General features: G+C 38.5%; 1 long non-coding RNA gene across 1 annotated transcript in view; it reads left to right on the forward strand.

Annotated features, from left to right (window-relative positions):
• Positions 1-8279: 8279 nt before the first annotated feature.
• LOC104915366 overlaps positions 8280-10792 on the forward strand; it is a 7760-nt gene continuing 5247 nt past the window's right edge. Inside the window, exon 1 of the long non-coding RNA XR_004162250.1 lies at positions 8280-8402. This is a non-coding gene — a long non-coding RNA (uncharacterized LOC104915366). The remainder of the gene's footprint in view (positions 8403-10792) is intronic.

Here is a 10792-nt window from a genome sequence, read left to right on the forward strand (position 1 = left end):
ACCTGCTACGCTGGTTGACAGAACAAACATCCCAGCATCTTTCAAGGAATCCATAATGCTTGACCACAGAGAGAGTGAACAAAACAGCTTTGCATTTGCACGCAAGAGATGGGTGCTGCTGCCTCATTTATGAGGTGCTAGGAAGTGCTTGTGCGCTAATGACACAACTGGGCTGTTGTGGCTTAACCCAGCAGGTGGCCCAGCACCGCACTGCCGTTGGCTCACTCTCCTCTTCCCAGTTGGATGGAGGAGATAATAGGGGGGAAAGAAAACAAAGTAAAACTCATAGATTGAGATAAAACTATTTGCAAAGATAGAGAAAAAGATAATAGTTATGACTGTATGTGTGTGTGTGAATGTATATAACAAGTGATGCATAAGAAATTGCTCGCCACCCCCTGACTGATGCCCAATTCACTCCCAGAGCACCAGAAGAGAAAAAGATGAAGTCCCACCCCTTTCAATACTCCTTCCTCATGATGTCATATCCCTTTGGCCAGTGTATCAACTGTTCTAATTCCATTCCCTTCCATCTCCTTGTGCCCTTTGCTCAGAATGGCCCTGGCTCTGTACAGCACTGCTTAGCAGCAACTATAAACACTGGTGTGTTTTCAATTGCTTTTCTCCTAAAACTAAAACACAGCATCATACCAGGCACTCTAAAGAAAACACTTTCTTCCCAATTGAAACTAAGATATGAGGGAGAGGGCCTCAGTTCAGTGTTTCTTGTGTGGCTGTGAATGCTCTTGTGTCTTTGCCATTGCCAGGCCTTTTCATGTGTGGTAGTGTTTTCTGGCTTGGATTTCTACATGGAGCAGCCCTGCTGACTGCTATTGTGTGGAAACTTCCCTCTAAATCCCTGCCCACTTCCAAACTTTCCTCACCTCTCTGCCTACGCTCAAGCCTAGTCAGAGGCCAATCACCCAAGACAGTAGTAAGTCATTCAAATATTGTACATGACAGGGCAAACAGAGCATTGACTCAGAAGCAGAGATTACTCCTCCATATCCTAGCAATTATTTTTCACAACGATGGTGTCAGTAACTGCAAAGCAAATAGTAACAAGCAAGTTGGAAATACTGCAAGCAGCATCAGCTTCTGGTTTTCATAGCTTTTGTGGAGGAGTATGATGGATAATCCCAAGTTTGAAATTGTAGCTGAAGCTTTCTTATGGTTTGGTTTGCTTTTCAAAAACTGTGCATGCACATTATGCATGCCACTGTGAATTGAAAGTCCTGTTATGACCACAAAGATATGGTTTTGGACTACTGGAACAGACTAGTTTGCCTACAGTTTCTATTACAAAGGGAAATATGCATGTGCCTCCATGCCTACTGCTGACATTCTTTCTCATTTTTATCTCGGGGCTCAGGAGACCAAGATGCTGGTATAATCCTTAAAGTATTCTAACTGATAACAACGGCTACAAACCCATAGGACGAGCTTCCAGAGAAGTTCAGATAATGCTATTACAGGTCTTCAAATAGCAACTATCTATTCTCTTCTAGCCCAAATCTGCCTTGGCACTGCTTTTCTACAAATATACTAGTAGTTAGAGAATATCCAAGATCTCTAAACCTGTTCTAATTAAGGTGAAATGTATTTTCTGTTGTAAGTACACATAACTCCCTTAAAAGGAATATGGTGTTAAATTTCCTCCTCTATGTTGCTTAGAAAATAAAATTATACGCTTGCTTTTGCTTAGGGGAGGAAAAAGAAAAATGTAATAGCATCTCATCATGGTAACTTGGTCAGAGAGACGTAAGTTAGTTTCTACTATAGAAGAATCTGATGTCAGCCTGGTAATTACTAGGGAAAGTCAATAATACCTCTCCTCAGTATAATTACAAATCCAGTACAACCATGACCGAACTAAATTGCTTGAGAGCAATCAATAGAAATCTCCTGACTACATTCACTGGTGTACACATCAGATATAAAAACAAAAAGTGTCCGTCCAAGCAAAAGATACCTTTACAAAACAAAACCGCAGTGCAAGGCTATTAAAAGGTATGTTCTCACAGAAACCTTATTCTTACCACTGGCTAGAGATAATGGGAACATATATATTTTGAAGGATGGAGGCTATGCTCATATGAGCAGCAGTTTGATGCAACTGGAGAGGAGCAGTAGATTCTTGTAGATTATGCTGAGTTCCTAGTATTTATTCCATACATAGTTTATAGTTTTCACTCAGACTAAATTTAGTTGGTTTCCACAGACCAAATATTATCATCACATGTGGTTCAAAGCTGTCTGAAGAACCAGCCTTTTGCTCAGACACTGAATGTCAACATTAAAGCCCGAACATCATTAGATTTGCACCAGGAGTGGAAACTTCACACTCAGTTTCCTCTGAGAGGAATCATAGAATTTTTAAGTTTGGAAAAGATTATCTAGTTCAATGATCAACTATCACCACCATGTTCTCTAAACCATGCCTCTAAGTGCCACATCTACCTTTTTTCTTGTAAACCTCTAGGGAGGTGACTACATCGCTTCCCTGGGCAATCGTTCAATGTAACTTTCTGAGAAGAAAGTTCCCTAATATCCAGCCTGAACCTCCCCTCAAGACCAACTTGACAACTCAAGACCATTCCTTCTCATCCTACCTGTAGTTACCTGGGAAAAGGGGGCTGACACCCACCTCTCCAGACCCTCCTTTCAGGTAGCTGTACAGAACCATAAGATCTCTTCTTAGCCTTCTCCTCTCCAGACTGAAGAATCACAGCTGCTCCTCATTGGACTTGTGCTCCAGACCTCTCACTCTGTTTCTCTTCTTTGAAATATGCTCCAGGGCTTCAATGTCTTTCTTGTAATGAGGGGCCCACAGCCGCATTAAGTACTTGAAGCGTGGCCTCACCAGTGCCAAGTAAAGGGGAATGATTGTCTCCTTAGTCATGCTGACTACAATATTTCTGATACAAGGCAGGACACCATTGGGTTTCTTGACCACCTGGACGCACTACGGGTTCATGTTCAGATGGCTTTTGATTAACCAGATCATTTTCCTCCAGGCAGTTTTTCAGCCACTTTACCACAACCCTGTAGTGACGCATGGAATTCTTGTGACAAAAGAGTAGGACCAAGCGCTTGGGTTTGTAGAAGCTCATACAATTGGCCTCAGTCCAAATATCCAGCCTATCCAAATTCCTCTGTAGGGCCTTTCTACCCTCAGACAGATCAATGCTTTTGCTCAAGTTGGTGTCATCTGCAAACTTACTGAGGGTGCAAACATCAATACCACTACAAAGACCAAAGCAAAGCATGGTTAAGGGGATGCTGAAGTGATTAATTTCTTAAGCTCACTGTTGCTTGAATTGCAGATGCAGCCAAAATTTTTTCCAATACGCTTGTTTCCCCTAGATGCTTAGGGCTTTGGTTTTTTGCTTCTCCTTTATTCAGTACCTTTACATGGACATGTTGTCTTTAATGTAATATAATTCTTACCTTACACTCGAGTTTTTCCTGCAAACACTACAGAAACATAAATGCAATGATTTTGTAGAATACAATATTAATTTTACTTAATTTTACTTGTTCTGATACAGTCAACCATCAGAGAAAATGGTTGAATTTGCTTTTGTGATGTCCGCTTGCTTGTTTTTTTTTTATATATCTATATAAACATCAGGATGTTAGCTTTGAAAAATGCTGAAACTAAGTCCCATGAAATTTCAGCATGAATTTCTTTGTAGAAGAGTTATGAGAGCCCAGCTACTTGAATAGAAGAGGAATCTCCAAAGCACTGTGGAAATAGGTGTCCATTAACCCTTGAATTCTCTTTGAATATCTACTCCAGTTGCTGAAAGGAGGGGTGTGTCAAATACTTCTTTTTTAATGACTTCATTGTTTTCACAGTTTTATTTTATCTGAGTGAAGCGGCAACTGTTATGCATTCTGTCTTCTATTACATTTCCTCTTGGAGGTTTCTTTTGCAATGGATTAGCTTTCTAAACTGTCTGGAGTTTTCTGAGAAATCTGCTTTAGCATAAAATCATTAGTCTTCTCGCTATCTCAAATTATGCTGTTCACACAGTACATAACACAAAATAAATAAACCTGCACAGAGCTGTGGTGTGTGAGATATCAAGAGTATTTTTGCTTAGGTTGTACTGACAAAAAATGTTTTCTTTCCAGTGTAATTCTATCTTTCATTTGACATCTTTTGTTGCAAATTTATGAGCCAAGTATTTTCAACAGGTGTCAGATATAACAAGAACAAAAGACAGAAGCCTTCAGATACAATGGCAAAGAAGGACAAAACAGTATTTGCCCCACAAGAAAGTGTTTTGTAGACTTCAGTACAAAATTCTATTCATTTTTCAACATTGTTCATTTCTTCAGAGAAAAAAAGTGTGACAGGCATTGCATTTGGATTATGGTATGGATTAAAGCACTGCAGTCAGAAAACCATAAAAAGGCTGTTAAATAGCTGATAATTTCATCGTGCTGGAACCAAGTGTATAAGTACAATGTAGCTCCATTAGTACTGTAATGCTAGGAACATTTTCAATTATCAAGCTTAACCTTGCTAAGAAGCTGAAATGAATGCTATCAATACAGCGAGGCATGGAGTAACACAATAGCAGCCTGTGATTCTCCTCCTTTCTCTCCTTCCCTTTTTATCCTCCTCACTTCTGTAAATGAAACGTGTGGACTCTTGCCCACAACATTTCTAAATTGCTCAAGCAATTGTTTCCTGTAGATTAATTTGTAATTCTAAATTTTGAGAAGAAGGAAATGTGAGCACATTCCTCCCTCAGGCCTTTTACAGATCTGGGGTTTTAATATAATCTAAAGCAGAGACTGAGGAAAAGGAAAGAGACGGTGGCAAAGGCCACGTTGGAGAGCTTCCTCAGCAAAGATTCCTCCCTTTGTGCCAGAAAACTCGCATAACCAACATGTGCAGCTTCCGTGCTGTTTTCTCTCAGAAACAGACTTTCATCACAACACCAAGAGGGTGAGTGCGTATACATGGTGTGCGTATGCACACAGGGCTGTACTTCATAGTGGTGAAAATGTATTTGACTGCCTTCTTTGTTTGTGCATGGTTGCTCTGGTGATGATAGATACTTTCCTTACATGGATAAATTAAAACAAACAAACCGCGTCCATTAGATGCTGTTACTCATCTTGTGTACACAGGGCAGTCGGAGCTCTTCTTTTAAGATTACTGAGGCATGAAAAGCTACAGATAGGCAGACTTCAGAAAGTTACAAAATATGTACCTTGTGGTCTGAACCCTAATGTCTTGGCACTATTAAAAGCTCCTTTGGTGCTTATTTATATCTCTGTTGCCTAAGTGCTTTTACAAATCCGGGATTCTACAAGTACAAAACTCCCCATTTTCTTCATTTTCTTCTGCATTGTTTGTCTTTTTAAAGTAAGTAAATCACCACTATTGGATTCTGCATGACTTTATTGTCTTGTTCCTCAGAAGGAAAATGTTTCTGCTCACTTCAGGCTAGATAAACCAATACAAAATTAAAAAAAAAAAAAAAAAAATTAAAAAAGAAAAGAGCAGATGAAACTAAAGGGAACCATGAAAATGTGGTAAAAAAGAAGTTATCTGACATGGCATTTTGCAAGTTTCCCTAAAGACATTCCAGGGAGGGTTTCCAAAAAAGCAGCAGTTTTCTCCTGTACTGTAGGGTGAAGGGAAAAAAGACTCCAATGATGGTGAAAAGGAAGTTTGAGTTGGAAACATGAGATTATGATGAGCTTTTAATGTAGCAGGAAATAAATAAATGTTAATGGAAGGAGCTTTCAAGAAAACTATCTGTTTTCAGCAATTTTCTCAAGCAACTACTGCTGGAATATTCCAGGGGCTTTTATGTTACAGGTCATTCAGTCTCTGCTTACAAATGGGAAATTACAGACAGTGGCTGCCAGCAGTAGTATAACAGCATTTCTGCTGATTCCATCCTGCCAAACAATAGCCTCCCAGGAAAGATCGCAATTAGCATACATGAAAATCGTGTCTTCAGAGAAGGCGAAGGACAGGAAAGCAAACTGCTCTCCACCTTTTCACTTGTGGATTTTTAGGCATCAATCTAGTCTCTCCACAGCTGAATGAAGAGGATAGTTAGCAAGGAAATGTCTTTAATAATATCCCCGGAACTTCAGCCAAATTTTTCTTTCCTAATGTTTTCGCGATGATTTATGTTGATTTCGGATTGCTTAGCAGATTTATTTTCAATAGAAACTTAAGGGACTGTTCTTAAATAAATGTTTAATGTTGCTGTGGACTCAGGAGTGTGTTTCTGAGGTGTTAAATTTCCATCCACTCTTTTGCAATGCCTGCTAGAGTAGACAAGCTTATCTATTCTCTGTCCAAGACATAGTTACAGCCTCTTTGCTCAGACAACAGTCAGACAACAGTCAGTCACGCTATAACCATTCATAAGACAAGGCAGGACAGCATGAGATAAATGGACACCCAAATAGAAGGAGTTCCTATGTTTTCTAAAGAAAAGAAGAAAGGATCCCTAAGTCCAGTGACCAAGAATTGCCTTGTGTTCTTCTCAGACACTTAACATGGTATCATAATTGGATGGAAAGCATCTGAAATCCTAACTTTGCCACCTGTGAATATGATCTTCATATATAAAGAAAAGTCATCTGGGCCAAGAGGACCCTGAGGTTACCCCTGAACACCTCCTGATGCCTGTGCACAGGAGGGTCAAGACCCTCTAATAAAAAGATATGTCAGGAGAAGCCATTTGCCTGAAGTTTGTCCAACCTCTTAATTAAAACAGAGAAGGACATCTCATTTGAGAATCAGAGAATCTGGAACATTTTTATTTTATCTTTTGTCATTTTTAAGTAATAGTTAACGCTCACAAGGTATAGATGTTCACTCCTGTAGCAAGAATGGAAGCCTTCTGTGCATGTTTAATTGTAACTTTGTAACTAGCTTGATTCACCAATGAGATGGAATTTATGGAACTACAGAATATTTGTTTCTGTCCTCACTATTCTCTCAATTTCTAAATGTCTCAATTATTCCAGTTCATTTTAATGAATTAGAAGTCTTCTATGTTTAGGTAAAATATATGTGTTCTGTGCTAAAGCATGATAGTAATCTTACAGTCAAAGCAACTGCAGATCTAACATGAGATTTGTATGTAGAGGTCAAACCTAATATTGCACTCTCGTAAAAACATTCCTCTTTTATTTTTGTACTGTTTGTATAGTGCATGCCATGTATGCAGATGATACTCTACTGCTGTTCACCGAGGGGCTGCTGGTATGCTCTCTGGGCTTGAGTGTAACTGTTGACTCATGCAACAGACCTAAGCTTTTCTGTCTCCATCTTTGTCCTCTCTCCTGTTTGGAGAACTTAGATTTAGCCCCAGGACTGCAGTCTTAACTGTTTTGGATTGCAGTGCAATTGCAATTGAAAAGGGAGGCAAAAATGTAGCAGCTACAGCTGTTCTGTGTCAAGTCAAGTTTCCAGCCATATGTACAATCTTCTCTTAAGCTCCCTTGGAGCTTTGCAGGGCAGCTTTTCAGATTATCTGATGTGCTCTTAGAAGTACAGCACTGATAGAGAAATCCTGCTCTTTAAGCAAAATAGCAGTTATACGAGGACCTTCAAAATTCTGGACCTTTCATTTATGACATCTGTAGTCCATGGCCAGGATAATTTAGTAGGAGAAGCCAACATTTAGCCTTTGGGCCTGAAAAACGTTATATGAAGCCAAATATTGTGCTGTTAAACAGCATTTCTTTGTGTTTTACTGTCTTTAGCTCTGTATTAGAGTGTTCATTTTAAAAATGTAGTGTTCCAGAAACTAATTTATATAGTGCCTTGAAATTCAAAATGACAAAATGATCCTATTTTTCCATTGAGCTTTTTGAAATGTTTGTTGAGATTGCTCAGAATCTCAGCACAGTAACGGTTTGCTTCATACACTGTAGCACACAATTTGCCTTTATTTTCCCCCTAAAATATTTTCTGCTTGGTGACTCCTTGCAGTCTGATTTCAGGAACCTTTCATGGACTTGTTGAAAGCATTCAACTCCCTCTGCTAAGCATGTTCACTCTATTTTACCGACCTGTTTTAAAGTATTGTTTTATTGTTGTTTAATGTTGCTGTTATAGGGTTGTTAGATTTCTCGGCTGTACTGGGTCTTTGAAAGCTTAGAGGATGAATTGCTAGGTTTCCAGTCTTTATCTCCCCTTGGATCTCACCATCTGTTCCTATTTGGCAGTGCAGGTAAATGAATTTTTTTTCAACTTCCTTTCATTTGTCCTGTTTCCTGCAGATATTTAGCTTGTCTGTTTCCTCTTTCTCCCTTCATACATCATCAAGAAGGATTTGGTGGCTGTTACTGAAGTTGATGAATCTGACTGAAATTTCTTTTCTGGGTTGTGTGTTATAGGGGTTGAGGAGGTAAGTTTTTTTCTTTCATTGGTTTAATGCTTTCTTACACACTCTTGCAGAGTGAAGTGCAGTGAAATCCACAATGTTTAGACTGTTCTTTCCTTTTCATCATGTAGTATTTCTCCTAGCTTCTTCTTTTTTCTTTTTTTCTCAGTGCTTCATTTTTAAGCTCATCAGCAAGCCAAATGCATGTTTTTTTAGAAGTCAGTTCTGTTTTTCGAGACTTCAATCCTAGTATATAGCCACCATGACCAGAGGCAACCACTCATATAAGACAATAGTCATATGATGTAGTCCTGAGCTTCAAAGATAATACAGTCTTGCACTTTAGTGTTTTATATTTTTCCAGCTTTTGTGGTCAGTCTCAGATGGAATGGAATCCTTCACTCTCTGTACCTTCTGGATTTAAAAATCCTAAAGTGAGTCTCAGAAGCTTGTGATCTGTTATACCTGCATGCTACTGAAGTGAAAAAAAGAATGGAGAATGTGGAAAGAAGACAGCATTGTTTTTTGTTTTTTTTCTCTCGTATTTGTTTTGCTTATCAGCAAGCCCAACTTTGAAAAGCTGTCTTTGATTTTGAAATTTCTCTGCTGTTATCCCAGATACTTGTGTAAATATTTAGAAATATAAATGCTGTTTTTTGGAGTCATAAATACTTGCCCTCTTGCGCACAGTATTCAGAGATAGAGCTTTTACATTATTCTCTTACAGTATCCCTGTTTTCTTTATTTTTGAAAGTTGACATTGAAATCAAATCGGATCAGTTTCTGGCTTACGCTTTAATGAGGTACCAAAGGGCAGTTAAGGATCTGCTTCTTGAAATGGTATATCTGAATGAAAACCCACCTGTTGTTTCCTTTTGTCAGCTGTCCTCAGATTCTCTTCTCAGTCAAATCTATGAAATAATTTGCCAGTTGTTGCAGTCTGTCAGCTACACCTGTTAACTAGAAGTTATTTCCATACAACAGCTGTCCTTCCATGGCTTCTATGTAATTATTTGGCTGTTGTTCCACCCAAACCAAAACCCACAGCCATTTGGCATTCTTATAAGTACTTATGAAGAACCCCAGGCCCAAGCTGACATCAAGGCTGGGTGTCAGTCTGGGAGTTAGGGCCCTTTTTTGCAGCAGGATCTAGAATTTTCAACAATTTCGTATCTTTCATTGGGTCAGAGTTATGCTGAACTTGCAAAGTAGATCTTGCAATAATGGCTGGTAACGTTTTATCTGCTGGTGTGGATAAACAGAGGATTTTGATTTTCATCTCTCTGTTATGCATTTTTTTCCATTTGCTTGATCAATTTTTAGACTATGCTGTTCAGGCTTCTCTAATAATCCTCGCCTTTCATTCCAGCAATTTTTGGCAATTACTATGACTCCATGCAGGACCATGAGATCCTTAAAACAGCTTATCAAGAGGTACTCATACACTGACTAGAGCAAAGAAGTTGTACTTGAGTACTGTTGTACAACAACAGCATCAGCCTAGTCATTTTCAAAATGATGATGTTGAAATTTGTGACAATTTTAGTGTTTGTTTTTTTTTTTAGATATTAATAACTTCCTGATGAATGCTATCTTCAAAAATTTTGCAAACAACTACAGCTCAGTATGAGATGGTTAGCAGATCATATCTGATTTTTAGATTGCATAATGTTTTTCATTTTTTCCCTCTGGGTGCTGTTTTGATTCTAGACAATTCTCAAAAAATACTCACCAAAACATTTAAGGCCTTAATTTTTGAAAAAACTTTTTCCTAATTTCTAGTCCTTTGTTTGTTTTTGTTTTTGTTTTTTTGTTTTTGTTTTTGTTTTGTTTTTTTGTTTTTTAATTTCTAAAAATCTCGTCTGCTTTCGTCTCCTCCAGCTTAGGTTAATGTCTCTTTTTATTGATTTGCCTAGTAGAATGCTTTATTATAATCAAATTCTGTGTGAAATTCAGCTGCCAGAATAGCAAAAAAAAAAGACAGAATTACACCAATTCATTCCTTGATTAGAGCTTGCTATTCATGCAACAAAAGGGAGATTTCGAGGCCCTTCTAATGTTCTGTCTTCCTCTATCATCAGGTGGCAGATTGTATTTCAGATTTGGATCTTTTTATTGAATAAGGCATGTTTCACTTATTAGTGAAGTGGGTGACTAGATAAAAAATAAATACCTTGAATCACACTGTGTTCTCTCATGCCCAAACCACCTACAGAGTGGCCCTTGCTCCCCTGTGTGGTCTATGCAGTTGTACATCAAGGAATTAGCAGATGCAAGGAAGAGCTGTCTATTCTGTGACCTATGTTTTACCACTCAAAATCACACAAACTGTTGTTCAGATTTACTTGACTCCATGTTAAGTCTCAGCCCTAGCTGCAGCACAGCACATCTGACTGTGTCTTGAACAACTTTAA

Source organism: Meleagris gallopavo, chromosome Z, assembly GCF_000146605.3.
Source record: "Meleagris gallopavo isolate NT-WF06-2002-E0010 breed Aviagen turkey brand Nicholas breeding stock chromosome Z, Turkey_5.1, whole genome shotgun sequence".
Classification (NCBI taxonomy): Eukaryota; Metazoa; Chordata; class Aves; order Galliformes; family Phasianidae; genus Meleagris; species Meleagris gallopavo.